The sequence below is a fragment of the Mytilus trossulus genome, chromosome 3 (genome assembly GCF_036588685.1).
Source record: "Mytilus trossulus isolate FHL-02 chromosome 3, PNRI_Mtr1.1.1.hap1, whole genome shotgun sequence".
NCBI classification, from domain to species: Eukaryota; Metazoa; Mollusca; class Bivalvia; order Mytilida; family Mytilidae; genus Mytilus; species Mytilus trossulus.
The window spans coordinates 89,386,078-89,410,905 of record NC_086375.1 but is presented as its reverse complement, the minus strand read 5'-3'; the positions used below and the strand labels follow the sequence as shown (position 1 = coordinate 89,410,905).

Sequence of the window (24,828 nt, the reverse complement as noted above, 5' to 3'; positions counted from 1 at the left end):
TAGCTTGTATTTTACCAGCTTTTCCTCTCATTCATCCAAAACAAAATAACAAATGAATTTTACTTTTTTTAATTCAAAAATTGTCACTGAGTAGGCGGAAGGTTCTTTTTAGATATAACATTAATAATTTAAAAGCAGGTGAGATATGTCTTTTGGTTGCATTCAGAATGACAAGCCATTGTCTGTGGAGACAATAAGAGATTTCTCAATACATAGGATTTTATGAATGATAAAGTATTTTGTTGTGTATTGTAATTAGATGAATCACAGGTAATATTATGCCCAGGTGTGATATCAGGTGTTAACAAGATTAATAGAGGAAAATATCTTTACACTGCAATCTAAGAGGAAAATGTTTTTTTGTTAAAAATCTTCTAAACGGCTATTGATCCATTTGTAATCTTTTTAATAAAATTTGTTAAAGTGCAAGTGGTTGACACTACACTACTAAGAAATAAAATGCTACAATACTGTTGAGTATCATGTAATGTATGAGATCAGGAGTAGAAGCAATGATCATTACGAATTCAGATTATGAATACCTTATACTAATTAGATAATGAAATATATTCAATGCAGTTTCTTTTGTTCCGTCTGTAACACAGTTTGTTCTTAATATTAACACAGGAAATTCTCCTGTCACCTTCAGTACTGTCAGTATCTAAATATTCCCTAAATAAAGTCTTTTTACAATGGAAAACAAACTTAATGAAAATTAATTGTCAATTGAATAATGTTTTTTCTTGATCAATTATTTGGTATGATAAAACACATTGTATCTGTGGACCTAATGTGAAAACAAAATGAGGATATTTATCATTGTGACACCAGTGTTATTATTGAGGCTAGCCGAGCAGGTGCTTGAAACTATTTATCTCAATTATTTAACATAATTTTATTGCACCATTTTTCATTCTTAGTTTGAAGTGACTTGGGTAATTTTAGTGAAGTGTGTCTTATATTTGTGTATAATTGCCAAGCATGTAATGAAGAAAAATTTACTTAATATCTAGATAGGATATTTCTTGTGTGTTTTTTTATTCCAGTTGATCTTAAAAATGACTTTCTTAAAGTTGGCTGAAGCTTAATATTTTAGAAAGTAAGAGAGTTAGATTTATTTTGTTTATAGATTATAAGGGTCTGAAGTTTCTGTCTGGCATATGGCAGTTATTCAATGACTATACTATAGACTGATGAAGATTACAAGGGTCCGAAGTTTTTGGCTGGCAAATGTCAGCCGTTCAATGACTTACTGAAGTCGACATTCAGTTTTCAGGCTTAGGTCATTTGGTCATCAACTATGAATAAAAGAGCAATGAGAAGAAACAAAGACCTGCCATTAAGAGTGCACATTGCATGGTTACTAAAAGTACATGTGATATGGTCAGAAGTAAAGATTTGCGTTATAAGTACACATGATGTGTTATTTCTAAATTGATTTTCATTTTGATGATCAGTGGAATTGTATAAACTGAGAATCCTTAAATATAACTTGTCATGTGCATGTCAAATTCCTTTTTATATTTGAAGAAAAATATTTCAAATGAGTAATTCTTTATTTCTGTCTGTGAATTCCAATGAATAGACATGATAGGGCATTTCTAAAATCTCTTTTTGTAATGAATTTTGTCCATAAATGCAATGAAAAACATGCAAAAAAATGGTTGAACTGGCATGATTGAGACATGTCATCTGAGTGTTTAATTACATATGCGATTAGCTAGGGAAACACAATCTTCTGCTTGATTGGGATGATTCATAGAAGTAAATGAAATTGGAAGCAGAAAATGGAGACAAGATAATAAATTAAGGGAAATTAGAATTCCCGTAATGAAACAAAAACCTCACTGACATATGATGATGAGCCCAGAACACTAAAAAGGACAATAAATTAATATTTTATTGAATTATGTTTTCTTGGTTGCAACACACTAATAACTCCAAGACTCTGCTTCTCAAGAGAGAACTACCACAATTATAGCTGAAGAAAATGGCTGATTACATATATTGCTTTTTAACTCAACTGAAAACTTCTTTCTCAAACCCATAAAATTTTCATTTTCTTTAAGTAGTTTATTTATAACTAGTTTATACTTTTAATCATCGTTAACTCACTTTGTTTGTTCTTATATAAAAAAAAGTCTTATTAAGAAAATGAAAAGTTATGTTCTAGTTGACAAAAACAGCTTCTGTTTGTTAAGTTTAGTTTTATTGCTAAGTATATTTTACCACTCCAAAAATACAGTAACGAATTTGCATTCTATAAGGAGATTTTGTTACTATACAATTCTGTTTAGTGAAAACTAAAGTTGGAAAAAAGTGACCTTATAAATCTTTTGTATTTTTTCGTTGTTACTGAATTCCTCGGATTAATGATAAGAAATAGATACTAGAAAAATATACTGTAATAAGCATCGAAACATTTACTAGTATTATAGATATAACTGTGCCCAAGTTTTTTGATGAAATAATGTAAGAGAAATATAGACCAAGGTGTGGTAAAATGCTGAAGAATTGTTAAAGCATAGTTAAGTAATTGTTCTTAAGCTTTGTCAGCGAAAGTCATCAGTCAGGTTAAGAAAGCCATTTATTTTTAACCACACAAAATACCTGTAATTATGACAACAATTATGTCGCCTAGATGCACGAAATTATCATAAAAAATAAAAGTATCAAATACCAAAAATGTTCTTTTGAACAAAGGAAAACTTATGTTACACTCTTCAGGGTAAAACACTTTCTGGTTAAAGATAAAAAGTGAAACTTAAGTATAGAAATGTGAGATTTGGGACAAAGTATAAACAACATGCAATGAGTGATTCAAGAAAGTTAATTTTATCTCTTAATTTTGGATAAATACTTTTAAGGTTCTCAAATTATATAAAAGAATTTGTAATAGTACAAAACATGTAATTTATAAAATAGCCTTTGTAAAGTATTGTTACTACACATTTAGTTATTTGCCATTTGTTCTGTGGCTGTAAAAGGTAACACTATTAGTCAGTTTGTCCTTTGTCACATGGAAAACAAACTTGACTCAATTTATTGTGAATTTTAAAAGAGTCCTTAGAGGTACCACTTGTTTTTATAAATCATTTCATTGTTAAATTTTAATAGTTTAGGTTTTTTCCCCTAAAAATTCTGAAATTCTTTTTTTTCTGTTAGAAATGGGTCAGAAAATTGTCCTACAGGAATCAGCTAAGTGTCCTAGTTTTCAGTTCCGCAAAGGATAATACACTGAAGACTTTCATGAAAAATCTTTCTTGTGTTATTTGGCTGGCTCTTGGAAAACACTATTACACTGTTTATTGCCTACTTTGCAGTCTTCAAGTTTCATAAGTGCCCTCAGAGACAAAGCTACAACGAGGGTCACTTAACACTAAGTGATTCTTCTTTGTAAAGGACCAATTAAACAAATATAACTTGTACTATTTCCTCTATCAATGATGAATTGACAACTGTTCTTAATTCTACGTTAACGAAACAACTTGCAGTGTTTTAGAAGAATCAACCATCTAAGTGCTTTACTGTACATGTAAATGTATATTTTATTTTGAAATAATCAAAGGGGTTTCTAGTGACTCTTTGTATGAATCGGAAAAAAAATATTCTGCATTATACTGGTTCTAGAGAGGTTTCTTGCAGTGTGGGTGTATAAAGGAGGGTTTTCTCTCAGTCTGGTGAAGGAAGAGAGGTTTCTTACAGTGGGGGTGTATAAAGGAGGTTTTTCTCAGTCTGGTGAAGGAAGAGAGGTTTCTTGCAGTGTGGGTGTATAAAGGAGGTTTTTCTCAGTCTGGTGAAGGAAGAGAGGTTTCTTGCAGTGTGGGTGTATAAAGGAGGTTTTTCTCAGTCTGGTGAAGGAAGAGAGGTTTCTTGCAGTGGGGGTGTATAAAGGAGGTTTTACTCAGTCTGGTGAAGGAAGAGAGGCTTCTTGCAGTGTGGGTGTATAAAGGAGGTTTTTCTCTCAGTCTGGGTGAAGGAAGAGAGGTTTCTTGCAGTGTGGGTGTATAAAGGAGGGTTTTCTCTCAGTCTGGTGAAGGAAGAGAGGTTTCTTGCAGTGTGGGTGTATAAAGGAGGTTTTTCTCAGTCTGGTTAAGGAAGATAGGTTTCTTGCAGTGGGGGTGTATAAAGGAGGTTTTTCTCAGTCTGGTGAAGGAAGAGAGGTTTCTTGCAGTGGGGGTGTATAAAGGAGGGTTTTCTCTCAATCTGGTGAAGGAAGAGAGGTTTCTTGCAGTGTGGGTGTATAAAGGAGGTTTTATTCTCAGTCTGGTGAAGGAAGATAGGTTTCTTGCAGTGTGGGTGTATAAAGGAGGTTTTTCTCTCAGTCTGGTGAAGGAAGAGAGGTTTCTTGCAGTGTGGGTGTATAAAGGAGGTTTTTCTCTCAGTCTGGTGAAGGAAGAGAGGCTTCTTGCAGTGTGGGTGTATAAAGGAGGTTTTTCTCTCAGTCTGGTGAAGGAAGAGAGGTTTCTTGCAGTGTGGGTGTATAAAGGAGGGTTTTCTCTCAGTCTGGTGAAGGAAGAGAGGTTTCTTGCAGTGTGGGTGTATAAAGGAGGGTTTTCTCTCAGTCTGGTGAAGGAAGAGAGGTTTCTTGCAGTGTGGGTGTATAAAGGAGGGTTTTCTCTCAGTCTGGTGAAGGAAGAGAGGTTTCTTGCAGTGTGGGTGTATAAAGGAGGGTTTTTCTCTCAGTCTGGTGAAGGAAGAGAGGTTTCTTGCAGTGGGGGTGTATAAAGGAGGTTTTATTCTCAGTCTGGTGAAGGAAGAGAGGTTTCTTGCAGTGTGGGTGTATAAAGGAGGTTTTTCTCTCAGTCTGGTGAAGGAAGATAGGTTTCTTGCAGTGTGGGTGTGTATAAAGGAGGTTTTTCTCTCAGTCTGGTGAAGGAAGAGAGGTTTCTTGCAGTGTGGGTGTATAAAGGAGGTTTTTCTCTCAGTCTGGTGAAGGAAGAGAGGTTTCTTGCAGTGTGGGTGTATAGAGGAGGTTTTGCTCAGTCTGGTGAAGGAAGAGAGGTTTCTAGATCTAATTCAGTTTGGTGCAGAACAGTTTTATCAGACCGATCATTATCTAAAAAATGACTGATTAATGGCTTCATTTAGATGGATGCACTACTCAATAACATTTCATCTGAAAATACATTTCTCAATCATTTCTAATTTATTGTCATTTAGATGGGTGAAATATAAAGACAAATATTACCATCAGTGGTGAACTGGTAAACCAGGAGTCAACAACAAATCTCGTGAAATATCACAGCAATTAGCAGTTTTTTAGGATTTGTCTGCAATATCTGTCAAAATAATGGGAATTAAGGTGACAAAATACAACCTTATCTTCACATAAACTCTTGTTTTATTCGTTAGATAGGAGAATTGATAACTACCATGACTATACAACTCAGATAAATAAATATTGGTTCTTCTAGAATGGAGGGGTGTTTTTGTTTGAAGAAGATAAGGTGCAAATGGATGCTGTAAATCTAATTATTGATTTCTGTTTCTGTTGTGTAAACAGTAAGTGAGGGGATTTATTAGTGGTCTTCCCATTTAAAAAAACAAAGATGGAATACCTAAATGTTTATACCTGGTAATAACAGATATGGCAGCAGTATGGTGTTAGTTCATATCTGAAGACTTTCATATAAAAGTTCATGTCTAATGGCATTCATATGTTTACATTCTACTGGTGAATAAAAGTAATTTGACTGTCCAACAAATAGAGAATAAGTCTAAGGTATATAATGGTAGACTTTCAGAAGAGCAGCCTCAAAAGTTTGGAAGATTGGGAATATGAATCCATTTAAGCTTCTATAGTAAAGATGTGTGAAGTCTCAACCTTGAAGAAGTCTGTTTCTAAGTGTATTTATATTTTAAACCAGATTTGACTCTTTTATTACTAATCATTGTTGACAGTAAGGAGAAGTTTTTAAAGGCAGTGCTTTAAGGCCTGACTTTTAAGTCATGAGGTTCATCTTTTCATACGCAATCTTTGCTGGGGGTCTTTTGGCCAGAAATAGATCCGGAAATGTTCCAATTTCTCCTCTTCTTTTTATGGTATAATATGGTTTTTGTTTCTTTCATTTACATTGGGGACTAAAGAAACGATCAGTGTGTATTGTTCGTTTTTTAGAACTTGTTATTAGTGTGTATTTTGCATTATAAGCAGTCAACCTGACTACAAACTATCATTATGTGTATTCCGTGTGGAAAGAGGTCGGCTCAATTTCGAGTGTTATCTGACATATAAAGATTCTTTAATTAGTTCAGACGTTGATATAACAATGAAAAGTCGACTGAACATGATTAATATTGCATCTTCTATAATTCAAAGCGGAATTCGGTTTATGAACGAGAAACCGTAAAGCGTTTTCAATTTCGGTTCTAGTTATGTATGTTGTCCACGTTTTATCCTGGTTCCCGGTACTACGTTCCGGGTATTAGCTATTTGATATAAGTGATGTGTAACATTACGATCGGGTACCAGCCAATCTACGTGTGTATGTGTACATGATTTCCCGCCAAAATGACACTTCCGGCAAATGACGGATAAAACCTAATCGACGATCCCGGGTCAATGGACAAAGCCAATGCAATGTTACGCGACTCGGGTTCGCATACTTATTTTATTTATTTTGGTAATCGATCTATTTCCGGTATCATGTAATATTTATCGTCATGAACATTGATGTTTTTACTTGCTGAACATTTGTTTCTCTTACATAAATTAAACATCTCTGTACGTTTCGAAATTAATTTTATGTTTTTGTTGGATTTGAACTTTGTCTTGTGTATTTTTTTACTTGTCCACGGGCAACCAAGACAAAAATAATTACTTGTCCGGTTGTTCAAATTTACGAGTCGGGCATAGCATTTCCACACCCCTGGTTATAAAACTTTTTTTTCAGGACACAAACCCACTTTAAAGAGACTTGTCTACTGCCATACCCATCCTATTTTCATGCACCATTTGCAAGCAAAAGACTGAATGGTTTGCAAAATTAAAAATCAGGACGGTGTCTAATTAAAACAAACTTGAGAACTAAACTGGATGAATATTGTAGGAGAAATCTAGAGGAAAGTTTTGATTTGTGAAATTGGTTTTCCTGAAAAGTCATTCATCCTAGCCTACAGAAAGGAACTATATATTTAACTGTCCACCACCAACTGACGAGCTAATGTTGAGCTTCACATATGGAATTACTCAAAAACCAATGTCTATGTTTTCAGCACAGATTTCACAAGTTATGACACAGCTGTGCTTTTTTTATACTTGTTAAAGAGTTGAATACTAAATTTTATTCTTTTATCAATAAATATATATTGTGTCATTTAAGAACTTGTATTTTGCCAAAAGATGCATACTAGTGAATGAAAGTGGTGCAGTTCATTTTGCTTTGGTATATAGAATTGAATTACAATTGTTCATGTTATTGGAATGCTTATAAAAATAAGGAGATGTGGTACAATGTATTTGATATTTAGTGAGTTTATCAAGCAAAAGTGAATAAGAAATAGGTATAAGCAGTTACAGGTACTACTGTACAATCTCAAACAATGAGAAAAACTCCTACCGTATAAAAGAGAATTTCATATTTACAAGCAAGTTTTGTTTTTGCGTTAAATAATTTTCTTCTATTGTTTTAATTGCAAATATGGGAAGTGGTTAAAATGCTAATGAGACAGCTGTTATGGCCACATAGCCTTAATTGAAATTTTCTTTTTCATTCATACCGGTAGATTTTGCCTGGAGTTAGAAACATATCTGCCAACTTTTCAAAATGCACATGGGGGTTTTACGTGAAAGATGGTCCATATAGTCATACAAAACCTTCAAGGGAGCCTTCAAATGGAAGCAGGACAAGTTGCCCCACTGGCTAATCGCCCCACTTTTTAAAAAACTGCCACAAACTGATTTATCAAATCGCCCCACATGTGAAATTGGTCAAATCATGTTTAATATTACTCCTGCCAACTCGCCCTACTTATAAAAAAACAGTAATATTTAGATTAATATATACAATTAAAAATAAAAACTCGCACCACTTTAATGAAAACTAATCTACACAGAATACAAACAAACCGAAAATTAATTTAATTACTATTATTGATATATACTGAGATTATAATTCTAAAAAAAAACTGATTGTTGAAGAATAACTAAGTTTTGAAGCTTAGTTATTTGCATAACAATTGAAAAGTAACCAGTTAAATGTATCAAAATGCAATATAAGGAATTTAACTTATATTCAATGGAATAACATCTTTTTCCATAAGTGGGGCGAGTTGGCATTACTTAATTCATCCTGGTTAATAATATATTTATCTATATTTCACCCATTTCCATTAGATGGGACCAGTTGGCAGGAGTAATATTAAAGGGATTTAACACAGTTCACAAGTGGGGTGATTTGGTAATCCAGGTTGGGGCAGTTTTTTTGTCGAGTCTGCGACTTTTGTCGCAGAAAGCTCGACAGGGATAGTGATACGGCTGCGGCGATGTTAGCTCAGTTCTTAAAAGCTTTATATTTTAGAAGGTGGGAGACCTGGATGCTTCATACTTTGTATATGGTTGCCTCATGTTACGAAGATTCCGTCAGTCACATGTCCAATGTCATTGACCTCATTTTCATAGTTCAGTGACTACTTGAAAAAAAAGTTAAAATTTTTTGTAATGTTTAATTCTCTCTTATTATACATGTAAGTAATTGGATAACTATATTTGGTATGTGCGTACCTTGCAAGTTTTCACTTGACCTCGACCTCATTTCATGGATCAGCGAACAAGGTTAAGTTTTGGTGGTCAAGTCCATATCTGAGATACTATAAGCAATAGGTCTAGTATATTCGGTGTATGGAAGCACTGTAAGGTGTACATGTCCAACTGGCAGGTGTCATCTGACCTTGACCTCATTTTCATGGTTTAGTGGTTATAGTTAAGTTTTGTGTTTTGGTCTGTTTTACTTATACTGTTTGCAATAGGTCTCCTATATTTTGTGTATGGCATGGTTGTAAGGTGTACAGGTCTACCTGGTAGGTGTCATATGACCTTGACTTCATTTTCATGGTTCAGTGGTTTAAGTTAAGTTCTTAAGTTTTGGCCTTTTTTTCTAATACTTTATGCAATAGGTCAACTATATTTGGTGTATGGAAATATTTCATGATTTACATGTCAGTCGCACAGGTTTTATTTGACCTTGATCTCATTTTTTACGGTTCATTGCTCAGTGTTAAGCTTTTGTGTTTTGGTCTGTTTTTCTTAAACTATAAGCAATTAGTCAATATTATTTGTTGTATGGAAGAATTGTAAGCTGCACATGCCTACCTGGCATGGTTTATCTGACCTTGACCTCATTTTCATGGTTCAAAGGTCAATGTTTAGTTTTCTTGGTTTATGTTGAGATTATGTGACAGTTGTAATAACGCTTTTTTATTAGGACTATCAACAGAATATCAATGATTAGTAAAGAAGGCGAGACATTTCAGTGTGTGCACTCTTGTTTTTAAAGTGAGGCGAGTTAGTGAAAAAGTGGGGCGATTTGTCATGGATTCCCTTCAAATATATTCCAATGTGGTTTTTGGCTTCTTCGTGCATTAACAAGCTCATAGCCATTGTTGAATTAATTGTTTTCCTTAAAATAGTCGACAAAATTGCTCTCACAAAATTTCCATTTGGGAGCCTTGAGCTCGATGGGGGAAATACTCTGCAAATACTGACAGTTGACAGGTATGGTCATAAAAAAAGTTGACATATTACTATGTACATTTACCATTATGTTACTTGATGTCCTTGCTATACACACAGTACAGAGACTAGTCAATCTTTGTGAACTATTTTTTATGGGAGTCATAAAATATGTGTATACAATCAATAATTAAAAATAGTCTATTTATATTGAAAAGGAAAAGTTCTTATATGTCTAAAGAAGAGGGACGAAAGACACCAAAGGGACAGTCAAACTCATAAATTTAAAGCAAACTGACAAGGCCATGACTAAAAATGCATTTCATGGGAGGCACAGAAAATATACTGTAAATAGTAGACTAGATATAGGTGAACTAGGTACAAAAGAACTCTAAATCTTAAATTCTACAAACCACCTCTGTTCTATGGAAGATAATGATATAACTGGACTAGAAATACACACAACCTGTAATTAACTGCCTTTACAGCGCTTTCGCGCTTTGATTTATTTTATTTCTGATGTAACTATGATAGTAAGACATATGTTTGATTACTACTTTACTAATGTTTGACAGATAGAAGTGTTGAACCTCTATTAATTCTCTGTCTGGTTTCCTGTTTTACTGTGTTTGATCTGGTATCCTTGTATAAAACACATTGAATGGTGTCTGATATCACTATAAAACCTTGGATGTTTAGGTACTGTGGGAAGTAGATACTTTAATAAGCCTTCAAACATCAATGTAACTGCATATAGGATTTATTGTTTTCATTTACCAAATTATATCATGCTACTGATATTTTTTTCACAAAACAAGAGAAAGGTTTTACAACAAAAGTAATGAAAACTAGGTCACTGTAAAATTGTGAATGAAAATGGGGAATCCAAAGAGCAGGAAACCAAAAGTCAGAAAAGTCCTTACGCCATATCCAACACTTGATTCATTTTTCAATTTCAGTTAAACAGAATCACCACTGAATTATTGCTGGACTTCTTCAAATTATAAGTGATAACACATATGTATATATTGCTGTTGCATTACTTATGAAATAAGAAATAATCTTGAGGATGAAAGTAAGTTTCTCAAATTGTTATGGACTCTTTATATCCTATATTGAATCGTAAAGCTAATACAACAGCTGATAAACTTTCAATGTTAAATAATAATACAAAATCCAGACTGTTTCCATAAAAATCTAAATGTTCAATTTCTTCACTCTTTGATGAAGTAATTAGATTTTGCAGGATTCTTTTGAATAAATTTGTCTATTGCTTCCATGTTGTGTTGTTGTTGAGATGTCAGTTTCTCTCATTATATTTACATCACTGTGTGTATCTGATGGTCCATTTCATGTGCAATTGATCTATCTCCTAACAACCTGCTCACTTACCCCCCTTTGGTAATTAGACAGAACTGGTTTTGTCTTTGACTAGGTTTTAACACTTCCTTTGACTAACACCCACTTGTCTTTGAAATGAACATGTTTTATGAGCTTGACCAGTCATAAGCATATGTTGTCAATGAGTTAGCCATTGCCATTGTTGTAAACATTCTAGATCTGATCCTATTGAAGATACTGCCTAGAGAGATTATGATCAATTTATGTTTATTTATTGTAATGGGCCATATCTAAATCATTCATTTTTATGTCATTTTCATCTGCCATTCATTTCAGCTCATTAGATGGAAATTATTAAAATGTTAAATTATAAAGCTTTTTCTGTCAAATTCATCTGGAAAATTTTGATTGCTGTAGTTTGAATATTGTCAGAACTAATGTAATGTCCACACTAGCCATTAAATAAGCAAGCATCAATCATTCTATCAATGTTAAATATCCATGATTTTAATTAAGGATTTTATTATACATTTCATTACACAGAAATGATATTAACTTTTGTACAGTAAGGGGTTTAGCATCTGACTTTGTTATTTGTTCAATGTAATACCTGTATAAGCCTTGAACAGTGAGATAAAAACAAGTTAGCCATGACATCTTCTTCTCTAATATATTTAAAATTATAGTTATGTAAATGACAACCTCATTCATTTCTCTTTCACATTCTCTTTTATGCCATATATTTTATAGATAGAACACCTTAATTGTTTACAGAACTCAGCTACTTCTGTTTGAAATTATATTGTATATTCATTAGTCTTGTAAAATTAACTTAAAATGAGTTTGTGCAATTTGTTGCACATGTCAAACATTTCATAGCTGCTGTTTCAACATTTCGATTATTGTTAATTATTATCTTAAAAGAGTTGTGTCCTCTGGTATAAGGAAAGGTTATATTTGTGGGATGGCTTTAATGGAATTGTAATAGATTAAACATTTCACATCATAAATTCCTTTTTACAAATTAGAAGTGAAATAAACCCTTTTGATGTTGGTTTCATGTGTTACAACTGTATTATTATGCCCCACCTATGATAGAAGGGTAATGTGTTTTCTGGTCTGTCTGTCCATCTGTCTGTCCATCTGTCCTGCTTCAGGTTAAAGTTTTTGGTAGAGGTAGTTTTTGATGAAGTTGAAGTCCAATCAACTTGAAACTCAGTACACATGTTCCCTATGATATGATCTTTCTAATATTAATGCCAAATTAGAGTTTTGACCCAAAATGCACAGTCCACTGTACATAGAAAATGATAGTGCGAATGTGACATCTGTGTACTGGGGACTCTTTTTTTTTCATAATTTTCAATGAAATTCTGTGTTGCTAGTCTGGTATAAGAATCTGTCTAATTAAACTTGATGTCTGAAGCAGATGACTATTTTAGACAGTAAAATCCACTACAACAGGCAAATATATGTGCCATATTCATCTTTTAAAAGTACATACTACCTGACTTTACTTAAAAATCGGTTTTGGCAATAATGAGGGACATAAAAGGATAGAATGTTGTACTATTGTTAATTATCTATCTGAAGAATGAGATGAGCTTGGAAGTCTATAATAGTCTTATTACATGTTAAAAGTCAAACGAATGTGCAGCAAGCCTTTCTGCAGAACATATGTTTGTGCCATTTCTCTAATGAGATTGATTTCATAATAACATAGCTAAATTTCATACAATTCTGATCATTATTTATATGAAACTAATTAATTAAAGCTGGTGCCGTGAGCTGACTTGATTCATGTTTTGGCTATTAAAAATCTATAGAATATAGTGATTGACAGGTTAGATTTCCAGTATAGCATGTGTTTTGTACTGTAAATGGGGTTTGGATGAAGGAAATAAACAGATTGGATTTCTATTTTAGCTGTTATAATTCTAGCAGGTCTGGTTGACAGGTTGAATTGCTGTACAGCATATATGTGGGTTGTATTTATTTGGTTATAAGCATAACTTAGTTTTTTAGTGTGCTTAAACTTTGTGTGCATCCAAAATCCTGGTGAAAGATTGCAGCACATAATAGAAGTTAATAAAAGACTGTATGTTAAGTTCATTTTGACTTCCTGATAGAAAGAAAAAATAGATTTCTGTTGAATAAATGTGCATTTCATTTCATTAATAAATTAAAGTACATCTTATTCTGTAGTGGATGTATGATATGCACATTTATAATTTGAACATTGATGTGCATAACTTAAACAGAGGTTTTTTGTTGCATTCTTTATTGTCAAATATATATATAAGTTATGCATATCCTTTTACTTGTTGAAAACAGTTACAATATTTTTAAAAAGTCAATCTTTCCTAATAGAAATGCTTTCGATTTTCGATTGATCAGAATTTTTCTTTTCTTCTTTTAAAAAAGTAAATCTTGTGGATAAAACTGCTCAACCTGTGAGACGGTAATTGAGGTTGATAGAAACTATTTTGTAAGACTTTTATTCAAAGGCTACACAAACCAAGAAAACAAAACAAGTGATTTTTGTGATCTGTTATTTCATCCATATGTTTTAAATGTAATGTAAATCAAGGGTTTCAAGTTTTTATTCTAGGATAGGTTTTCAGAACAGATGACCAAAGATATAAAAAGGCAATAAATAAAATATAAATATTGTTCTTTGATTTCAATGCATCTGGTTAACATTTGTAACTCTGCTGTTTTTACCATCATTCAAGTTGACTCTTTTTACCAGTTCCTGTTTGATATTCACTTTTGATCTGTCTTGTAGGATCTCTGACCCTTTACAGGTTTCTTCCTTACTTAAAACATTTAGATGAACATTATTTGCCATACAGCTGTTTGAAGCTTTAATCAGTATATGTCAAACATGGCTTCTGAGGTTTTCTTTATTTTCAATGAAAACAGAGTACAGATGATTATAAGGATTACAAATGTCAAGACTTCTAGACAGATTAGATGTCAGTAGAATAGAGAAGATATTTACTTCAAAAGTCTTCAAAATAATCTTTGAAAATACAAATCTCTGCTATAGAATATATGATGTCATCTTTGTACTTCTAAAAGCCGCATATGTAACTTTTGAGTATAAGAAGGATTGTTGAAGAGTATCTCTTATTTTGCTAATCTACCTGCTAAAATGATGTCAAATGTGGGGATCAATTTTCATGGATTGAGGAAAAGTTAGATTTTTCGTGGATATTTGAATTCGTGGTTTGCCGATTTCTGTGTACAAAGCGTATAGAAAATTTGTAATTTGTTAAACATATAAATTTGTGGTTCACCTGTACCCATGAAAGCCACGAAAATTGGTATCCAACGAATATTAATGAATCCACAGTATATTTGACCATTTGCTCATTGACACAAGCTTCTCTTTACATCTAGATAAATAACAGCAATACATGCATTCTTGGAGGCACTGCTTTGTAACATGTTTGATTGTTACCAGTTTTAACACAGACGTTGTAATATCACTAAGTATCTGTTATCTACTTGACACAATGAAGTGATGTATTGGTCTGAATTTCATTAAGATCAAGTCTGTTGGAACCTTGGTATTATTTTTATGGCAGAGAAGTGTGCTTTGGGGAAGATTTGATTATAAAACATCAAAGTTTTCTAATTAATGATGATAAAAAACTCTGATGAATAAATATCTGCTTTCTCTGGTTATTCTTGCAGCAATAAATCTGTATCTACAAGTTTAAGCAAACTAAAATTTATAATACCTCATAAAATATGCTACCACACACATGTATGTGCATTCAATATAAACAAAAGCTAGAATATGATAGAATTATAAATAATACTAAGGAATTATAAACAAAATGTTTTATTGACATAACTGTTTGATGTATCAATGATATATTACATCTAGAGAATGTTAGAATTCTATAACAATTATTACACAAACGGTCAACTGACAGCTTCAACAATTTTAGATATTTACTTGATGATTATGAAATGTTATGGTGTGCTTGACTTCATCTTTTTCCTGAAAACTTCACATGTATGGGTGAAAACATTTATCTTGTCATTGTGTCTATGATTATGGGATTTTATTTTACAACTTTAAAGAACATAAAGAGTAAAAAGATGTTGTTGATCTGATCCTAAAGTTTTCTGTACAGTTCATTGTCTGGTCAGAGTATTAACACCTGTTTAAGAAGATTACAATGATAAAATAGATTTGATGGACAGGTCAAAAGAACTTCACATTATGTTGAGGGTGTAGTGTTCTCCATTCTGTATGACATGGGACACCAGTAGTGTTCATTTTTTATGACAGGGGTATATCTTTTTACAATAAAAACATGTAAATCAATTTAATATTGATAAAAACCTGAATAAAAATAGAATGAGGTGAATAAATTGGTTGATAAATTGGTATTTATTGTGATTAAAGAGATAACATTTTAAGAAAACTTGGTTCATCATGTAACTCCAGTAATATTGGAGGGAGGCCAAACAACTTACAAAGTATACTATCTCTAGTAGTTGAGATTTCTATGAATGAATTTTCATTTAATCACTGGTCACTAGTACAATTCTATTTTTTATTGAAATAATTAAATCGAGAATAGACAAATGCAATCAATTGTTCATAGTAAAGTTTTCTTCGTGTTCCTAGTGAAATGTTACTAATGTTTTTGTTTAATTTTAATTGGTTAATCATAGTACATTGTCTTTAGTGTTTTGGTGTTGTTCCTTTGTCAAATGTTCTTGCTGTGATCAGTTGGTGTTGTTAGAGTTCCTTTGTCAAATGTTCTTGGTGTTATCAGTTGGTGTTGTTAGTTTTTGCTGTTATCAGTTGGTGTTGTTAGTTATTGCTGTTATCAGTTGATGCTGTTAGTTCTTTCTGTTATCAGTTGGTGTTGTTAATATTCCTTTCTCAAATGTTGTTGCTGTTATCAATTGGGGTTGTTAGTGTTCCTTTGTCAAATGTTCTTGCTGTTATCAGTTGGTGTTGTTAGAGTTCCTTTGTCAAATGTTCTTGCTGTGATCAGTTGGTGTTGTTAGAGTTTTAGTCAAATGTTCTTGGTGTTATCAATTGGTGTTGTTAGTGTTCCTGTGTCAAATGTTCTTGCTGTTATCAGTTGGTGTTGTAAGTTATTGCTGTTATCAGTTGGTGTTGTTAGTTATTGCTGTTATCAGTTGATGTTGTTAGTTTTTGCTGTTATCAGTTGGTGTTGTTATAGTTCCTTTGTCAAATGTTCTTTCTGTTATCAGTTGGCGTTGTTAGTGTTCCTTTGTCAAATGTTCTTTCTGTTATCAGTTGGTGTTGTTAGTGTTCCTTTGTCAAATGTTCTTGCTGTTATCAGTTGGTGTTGTTAGTGTTCCTTTGTCAAATGTTCTTGCTGTTATCAGTTGGTGTTGTTAGTGTTCCTTTGTCAAATGTTCTTGCTGTTATCAGTTGGTGTTGTTAGTGTTCCTTTGTCAAATGTTCTTGCTGTTATCAGTTGGTGTTGTTAGTGTTCCTTTGTCAAATGTTCTTGCTGTTATCAGTTGGTGTTGTTAGAGTTCCTTTGTCAAATGTTCTTGCTGTTATCAGTTGGTGTTGTTAGAGTTCCTTTGTCAAATGTTCTTGCTGTTATCAGTTGGTGTTGTTTGTGATCCTTTGTCAAATGTTCTTGCTGTTATCAGTTGGTGTTGTTAGTGTTCCTTTGTCAAATGTTCTTTCTGTTATCAGTTGGTGTTGTTAGTGATCCTTTGTCAAATGTTCTTGCTGTTATCAGTTGGTGTTGTTAGAGTTCCTTTGTCAAATGTTCTTGCTGTTATCAGTTGGTGTTGTTTGTGATCATTTGTCAAATGTTCTTGCTGTTATCAGTTGGTGTTGTTAGTGTTCCTCTGTCAAATGTTCTTGCTGTTATCAGTTGGTGTTGTTAGTGTTCCTTTGTCAAATGTTCTTGCTGTTATCAGTTGGTGTTGTTAGAGTTTCTTTGTAAAATGTTCTTGCTGTTATCAGTTGGTGTTGTTTGTGATCCTTTGTCAAATGTTCTTTCTGTTATCAGTTGGTGTTGTTAGTGTTCCTCTGTCAAATGTTCTTGCTGTTATCAGTTGGTGTTGTTAGTGTTCCTTTGTCAAATGTTCTTTCTGTTATCAGTTGGTGTTGTTTGTGATCCTTTGTCAAATGTTCTTGCTGTTATCAGTTGGTGTTGTTAGTGTTCCTTTTTCAAATGTTCTTGCTGTTATCAGTTGGTGTTGTTAGTATTCCTTTGTCAAATGTTGTTCAAATACATATTGTAATCATTACAATTTTAGCTAAAAAGTTCACCAGCTGTTACTTTTTCTTGTTTAAATTGAAGGAAATCAGTTGCTTAATTTGTCTGGACTACGGTGAGCATAGTCATTCAGATATAATACAATGATTATGATTTAAATGTATGTGATTTAGTACTTGACTTTAGTGGTAGAATAAACAAATTGTGTTTTATAATGGGCTATTTCCTGCTACTGACATATTGATGGCCAGAATCATTCATATAAACATGTTAGGCTAACCTTTTATACAACTCTATGTTAATATTTTATTGTATACAATTGAAAAGTACAAAGAAATCTGTTTACTGAACGATTTCTATTCCTGGACATTGATGCAGAGATCATTAGTTTAATTCAATGGAGACCTTCCTCTATACTAGATTATTATCAACTATCTTTGACTCAGAAATAGGTTTACCTTCTTGTGTAAGGACATCGAATGTAAATCACGTTTTTTCCAGTCCTCCAAGCCAACTTTTCCTGATTAATAATTTAATATACTATGTAACTAGCATGTATGGTTAATTAACTATTAGAGTGTGCTTAAAACAAATGTTTATTACATTCAAAAATTTGATACAAAAGAAAATATTCTGTCATTATGTGAAAAAAACAGATTACCCTTAGTTTTCAGTCATAATTGATGTCACAAATTCCTCTGTTTGAATATGTGGGTAAATAGAGCTGCCAGTATAATTAAAGGAGATTTATTATTTTGCTTTGGTACAGTTCTGATATCCTTGTATTCAGTATTTTTGTGACTGATTGAAAAGAAAGGGTTGAGATGTGTTTGAAGACATGCTGGTATAAATAATAGTTTGTTTTCTGCCTTTTTCATTTTTGTACAAACTTATAAATTAAATTTATCTTTCAACCTTGTTTTCTAATTTATTATGTAAACATGTTTTGAAATTTGAGAATGTAGAACAGGACCTGAATTAACGTATTAAATGGTATGACACTGGCACCAGTTTGTGGTTTACTAAGAACAAAACAGTACAACTTAGGCTAAATATATGTCTCCACCTTACCTATATAGTCCAGTGAATGAGTGTGTCAGATTTGCCTCATTTAACTTTGTCTGTATAAATATATTGTATGTAGACAAACAAACGTATTCTTTGTTGAAAGATACTTTACATTGAAATAGTGTTAGCACACAATATATTACAAATGATAATTTTGGATATAAAGCTATAAAAGGCAGATCAATTTTTATCATAATTTCACTCCTAAGGATTAAAAAAAGTATAACAGACTAACAAAAGTGCATAAAACTGACAAAATTAAATGTTACAGACCAATGGAACAAGTGAAAGAAAAAAAATGTTGTATACTCGCTTGGTATAGGCATTTTCTGATGCAAATGGTGGGTTAAACCTGGTTTTATAGCTAGCCAAATATCACAATTGTTTTAGTTCTGCTATATTGACAACATTGGACGAGCAACCTAAACAGACATTATATGTTAATATGACAATAGATAAATTAATTATATTCTCTATGCCTTTTGTTTCCTTCAGAGTTAAAAACAAACAATTTTAGGACTTATAGATGGTTTTTACTAGGTTTCATTGTCTGTTAGAATTGAATCTCTGTCTGTTATGATATGTTCTAATTGAATTGTCATGAAAGGTTGTGCTGTAGTAGGTTTAATTTTGCATTGTGTAATAATCAACTGTGGAAGAAAGAAACACATACCCCTTTTGATTCATATTTTGATGGTTTGTAGTGGTTTTTCTTGGATAATAATACTATGTTAGTAAAAAAATCAGTGTTTTTGATATTGTATTTCTTCATAATTTGTTTTTTCATTTTCTTCAACTTCAGATAGCAGTGGAAACTAATAAATATTGATTATCTATAAACATTGGGATTTTAAAATATTCAGTTTCTTTACTTTTCCAAATAAAACACCAATAAAGACTAAAACAGATGTCCAATGGTATAAATCCTCACACGCTACATGTGAACAGTTATCAAGTTTGGTTATTTGGCAAACAATAGAACTGAAACATGAAGCTTTTCATTTTATATTTTATGGTAAGGGTTTTCTTTTGATTCTGTTTCACAAGGTGACAAACCACATGAGCAAAAATTAAAGGTTTTACAGAAAAGACGTATCTGTTTAACTGGTCAAATATACCGATGATGAATTATAGTTTGATCAAACAGTGATATTTTCATTCATCAGAAATGTCTCCATTATGACAGATAATGGTCAATGAATTTCTGTCTCCCTACGCTCTAGGGGTAACATAGTAACCAGTTTGGAATGGTGACAACTAGATTATCTCCCCTGTTGATACTTAAAGACATTTGTTACCTGTTTGTGTTTACACACCTGTCAAAGGGGCATCTGTTGGTCTGTGTACACTGGGATTATCCGTGGTGAACTTTACAGGAACGACCCACCATTATATCAAATTAAGTATAAGAAGAAAGACAGTACCATTTACACTAACAATGATTTGCAAGATTTTAATGTCTGTCATTTAGTTAATATTACAAGTTATAGTTCACTTTGCATAAAGTCAACAAAATTACTAAAAAACAAAAAAAAATAAGGTAAATTATTGTTAATCATTATTATTATTCTGTTAAAACTTTGGGTTGTTCTTTTTTTTTTTTTTTAGTAGTTCAGCTTTTTTTTAATTTTTTTACTTTGAATTAACTTCTGTATCCCCCTATGACAGTTGTGTAAAAACCAACGGATAACAAACATATTGGTGATAATTTAGATGTCACAATTTGGTAAGGGTTATTATAGTCATGACCATTTGTAGATTTGAAGTCTGGATTCAATCTTGTTAAAGTTTATATGTCAAACATCAAGCCAATCTCAGTTATTGGTGGTTAAACTTGTCTGATAGATATCTATGATACCTAAGGCTATACTTTTAAGTCAATGTCTAAATATTTATAGAATATGTGAGGCAGGTAATATCAGCTCCATCTTTATATTGTGTAATGTAATAGATGAAATGTTTGGAAATGTAAAATCATTTATCAAATAGTTGTCTAATTGGCAATCATACCACATCTCCTTTTTGTATAAACATGGGAACATTATAAATATCATTATTTAATTGCCAAGAAGTGGGGAGGTATATAGACAGGGTTTTCTCAGGAACTTATGCACCACCAAAGGTTAAAGGAATAGAGGTTTTTGGTTTAGCTCAAAAAATTCAACATGTTAGGAAGTGCTTGCTAGACAGAACCCAATACCAGTAAATAACTTGCCTTGGGCTGCAGGTGGTCATAAGTTTTACCATACTCTTCCCATTTTAGCATAATAATTTTGACCTGAAGAGTAAAGGCTGATCGGTTCTGATTCAGAACAGTGGTAACATGTCAAAGTTGGTCACAGGTAGGGTGACATTTCTCATCTATTGGTCCCAGGGTAGGGTGACAATTTATTTTCTTCCATTACTAGTATGAACCATAGGAGTCCTTGAAATCCTTGTCAATGAATTTATGACACTTTCCTTCAACAAGAGATGTAATCATTTATTTGATTAGTAGAATTAGAATGGCCACTTGTTTATTGTCCATCTGTTGTTCTCACCTGGTCCCACAATATATATGTCATACCTTAATATATCACAGTTAGCCAAGATTATTTTAATTATAAATTAGTTTTTGTACAGGGGTAGTCAGCCGGTAGTTTACAGTGACATTTCACTTTGATTTTGGTCATTTGTTGATAAAATATCAGCATTAATCCTGTTGTGGTGCAGAATTTTAAAATATGTGAACATTTTGGCTCTGTAGAAAAAGACTCAGACCCTAATTCTGTGTTATAATCATGTCAAATCTTATAGTCTAAAATTTCTTCATCTGTTTTCCTTATACAAGGCTCAAGGTGACTTGTAGATTCCGCTGGCAAATTCATAATTGTAGCTTTGAGTTCCTTAATTATATGTTTGTAGCTGAAAGAATACACCATCTGCTCTTCTCCAATTTCATGTCAGGTTGAGAAAAAAAACACTTCAATTCTTATTCTTTTTCTTTATTAATAGGTATGATTAAGTTAAAGATTAATTATACACATTGTTAATTATCCCAGAACTAACTGTGTGATTGTAAAAGAGAATTGTTCTATTGGTCAGTACTAGGTGATCCCCTGAACAGATGATCTATTTTAGTGTTCCATGTGGCTGTATTTATAACTTAACAGGTAGATTTCAACCCACAGGTAAATCTACTGATGTAAACACAGGCACATGTCAGTGGTAGCTGGTGTATGCTTTTTAACTCATAAACCATATTTCATTTTATTTCATTTAACATTGCTGAACATTGATTAGTAAGTTGGTGTAATTATTGGAAAGAAAGGAAGCTGTCTTCAAGTGGACTTTTAAGTTGACCCGTTTATAGTGACTCATTATTGTGAAAATGTGTGTCCGTTTCTTTGATATCCAAGCTCTTGCAATAAAAAATCTTTAACAAAATATCAAGAAAATACATTGTATCCTGCTTTGGGAGTCATAGTGTCAAAAGTCCTTATAGAAATAAAAATATCCAAGGGAGTGTATCAAGTGTGTCCTTTCTTTGAAGTCGCAGGGTCAATAGTCTGATTATACAGATAAAATCAAGGAATTATAAATACTTCATTAACATTTATCATAAATACCATACTGAAGACTAGTGGACATTGACAGTTCTGATTGGTCAGTGGCCAGTGGGACCAATGGACAATTTATTCCAGAACATGGTGTTGATTTTGTGTTAATTATACCCTTTGTCCAGTTAATAGCCTACCAGATGCCAGTGAGAAACTGACCATCTTCAGGTGTCCAGTGTTAAATATTGCTTATGAATATTTAAATAGATAACAGAGACATTAATGTGACCGATTTAGGTAGAAAAGATGAAGTTTTTCCCAAAAGGAGAATTAAAAGATTAACCTTCATTTAGTCTGGGATTTTTTTGTGCAATTGGTGCAGATGTGCAGTACATATGTAATTTGTCACAGCAGTTTAGATGAATCAGCCTTTAAAAAATTATGTCAACTAAATAAAGGATTGTTTTGCATTATTTTAAAAACAAAAATTTTCAGAATAAATAATTGATAAATATAGAGGATTGTATACATGACTATAATCGAATAAGTGTTGTGTTACAGTTGATTAGTTTAATAATTAACATGGTTAGCCTTCAGAAACATCAATACCTAGAACCTGATTGGAAGGTTTAGTTATTTAAACTCTTCAAACAAGTGATACAGAGAGTAGGGTATTGGTTATACAGTGATAACATTACAGTATTGATCCAGGAGCATTGGATTATACACAGAAAAACATCTCTCATTAGAGTTAGGGTATAACTATCACCAGTATTTTAGGAACTTTGTTGTCATCCAATAGAACTTTAGTTTGTGGTAATAAGACAGATTATAACCTGCTGCCTAAGGTGGCTGTTTTAGTGTTAAATCTAGATTACTGATATTTTATCAACTTGTTCCATCAGTAGAATTTTTTTATTATCGTGAATTATTGACATATGATATATCCTCTCTGATGAAAAAAATATGTAAAAGTGTTTTATTTATTAGTAAAGAATTATTTTATTAAAGAAGGAAAAAGTGATTTCTGAAAAATTATAAAGTTGTCTGATTGCAAGGAAGTGAAGATTTATTTGTGTCACAAACGGAAGAATGTGTTAAGTTTAAAAAGCAACAACCAATTAGAAGAAAAAAAGAAGAAGAATAATATTGACAGGAAAAGAACACTGAGGATGTGAATTTGTTTGATTTCTCCGTAATTTAGTAGTGTAATCAATCAAAATGGTACTAGAGGAAGGAATTATAGATGATTCTTTTAAATTCTATAAAATAGTGGACAATTATTACTATATTCTTGTAGAGGTACGTACTAATAATTCACAATTAACCACCCGTGTAATTTAGTACATTTTGATTTTGTAGAGGATTCACTGAAACTCAAGGCTAGGAATAAATAGGAACTTGTATATTTACCTATTTCAACACAGTAATTGTAGCTATACTTATTTTAACACTATTTTTGGTACCTATACCAATTTTTAGGCTATTTATAGAACCCAGCATCTTTTTTATTCAACATGTTCAAAGTTCCTATGTGTTTTGATATAGGTTTAAAAATACTTTAGAACTGAATGCTTTTAAAATACTAGCAAATCAGTTCTGAACACTTATTGAAAGTTTTTTTCATGTAGCATATTCTTTTACCCACTAGTGGTCCATTCATTTCTAAGTTTTAAAAGCAAAATTAATTTATTTTGTCAGAAATTTAATATGTTACTAACATGGTAATTAAGTGGCACAATTCAGATGCTGTTTTCTTCATGCTCCTTCAGAATTTAATTAAGTAGAAGCAAAAAGTGTTTACCTTTATCTATGATATATATTTAATTTTACCAGCATGTGTGTGAGATGCATGGTATAAAATAAATGTTAAGTTATGTAAAATATCTGGTGAATTTATAAACATTGGCATGTTCAGCATACATAAAATAAATTGTATAACTTAGAGTGTGGTTGGACAAAGTGGAATTATGTGTTGTGGTTTGGGGTCTCCCTTTCTTAAAGTTCTTTTTAAAGATAACTGTACATCAAGTCTTTTGAAAACTTTTTGGACAGTTCTGTTCACGTTCTTCTATTCATTTGTTCTTTTGTCTTAATTTCGTGTTTGTAATTGGAAAAGGGGAGAGGTGGGGGTGTCTGAACATTGGAAAGAATTATGATGAGGGTCTTCATAAAGTCATTAGACTATTGTACTTTCTGTATGTTAGAAAAATTAGACTTCTGACTTCAGGTTTACTTTTATACTAGTAAGTCTCTGAATGATAGAAGTCTGTTATCTATAGATGGTCCTTTAATTCTTCAATATCAAATTTGAAGTAAATCTTCTGTACATATTATTGAGATATTTAGATAAAGGATTTAAAGAGGACATTGCATTGTTAATACAACCATATTTCTAGTATTGATATTTAAATTTTGTTTATATCTTTGAGCATATGGCATATGATTTCAACATTTGTAAATATCAACACAGTTCTGATAACAAATCTCACAAGGCTACTCATTTCACCGAAAGTAAACAAAACTGACCAGCTTCAGTATCAATGGACATTGATTAAATAAACAAAATTTGTACAGATCAAAAACCACTAATAAGAACCAATTTGTCCACAGTGGTCAACTTTATTGACCAGTGTCCAGGCATTATTGATTAAGTTATGGCTCTTTGAAGTCCAATATTTAATGGTCACATGAGACAAGTTGTAATTAATTCAGTTAGTCAGGTGGTTAGATATAATTAGGTATCTAATGATTGCACAGTCAGGGAAGGAATGTAAGAAAGCCAAAGCACCTTGAAGACAGGGAATTTAACAGATAATTGAGATTTTTGTCAAATGATTCTATTGAAGGAATTTAAACTTTGATCAATATAACAAATGGAATGACTTTCTTATTATGTGTTCTTTCTGGTGTCTTATTGTAGGGCAAAAGTATTATTTAATTGTGAAAATTAAAATTTCTCTTT

At 32.2% G+C, this 24,828-nt stretch overlaps 1 protein-coding gene across 11 annotated transcripts in view; it reads left to right on the top strand.

Annotated features, from left to right (window-relative positions):
* Positions 1-24,828, top strand: part of LOC134712787 (mitogen-activated protein kinase kinase kinase kinase 4-like) — an 81,396-nt gene that overhangs the window by 33,436 nt on the left and 23,132 nt on the right. The window lies entirely within an intron of this gene.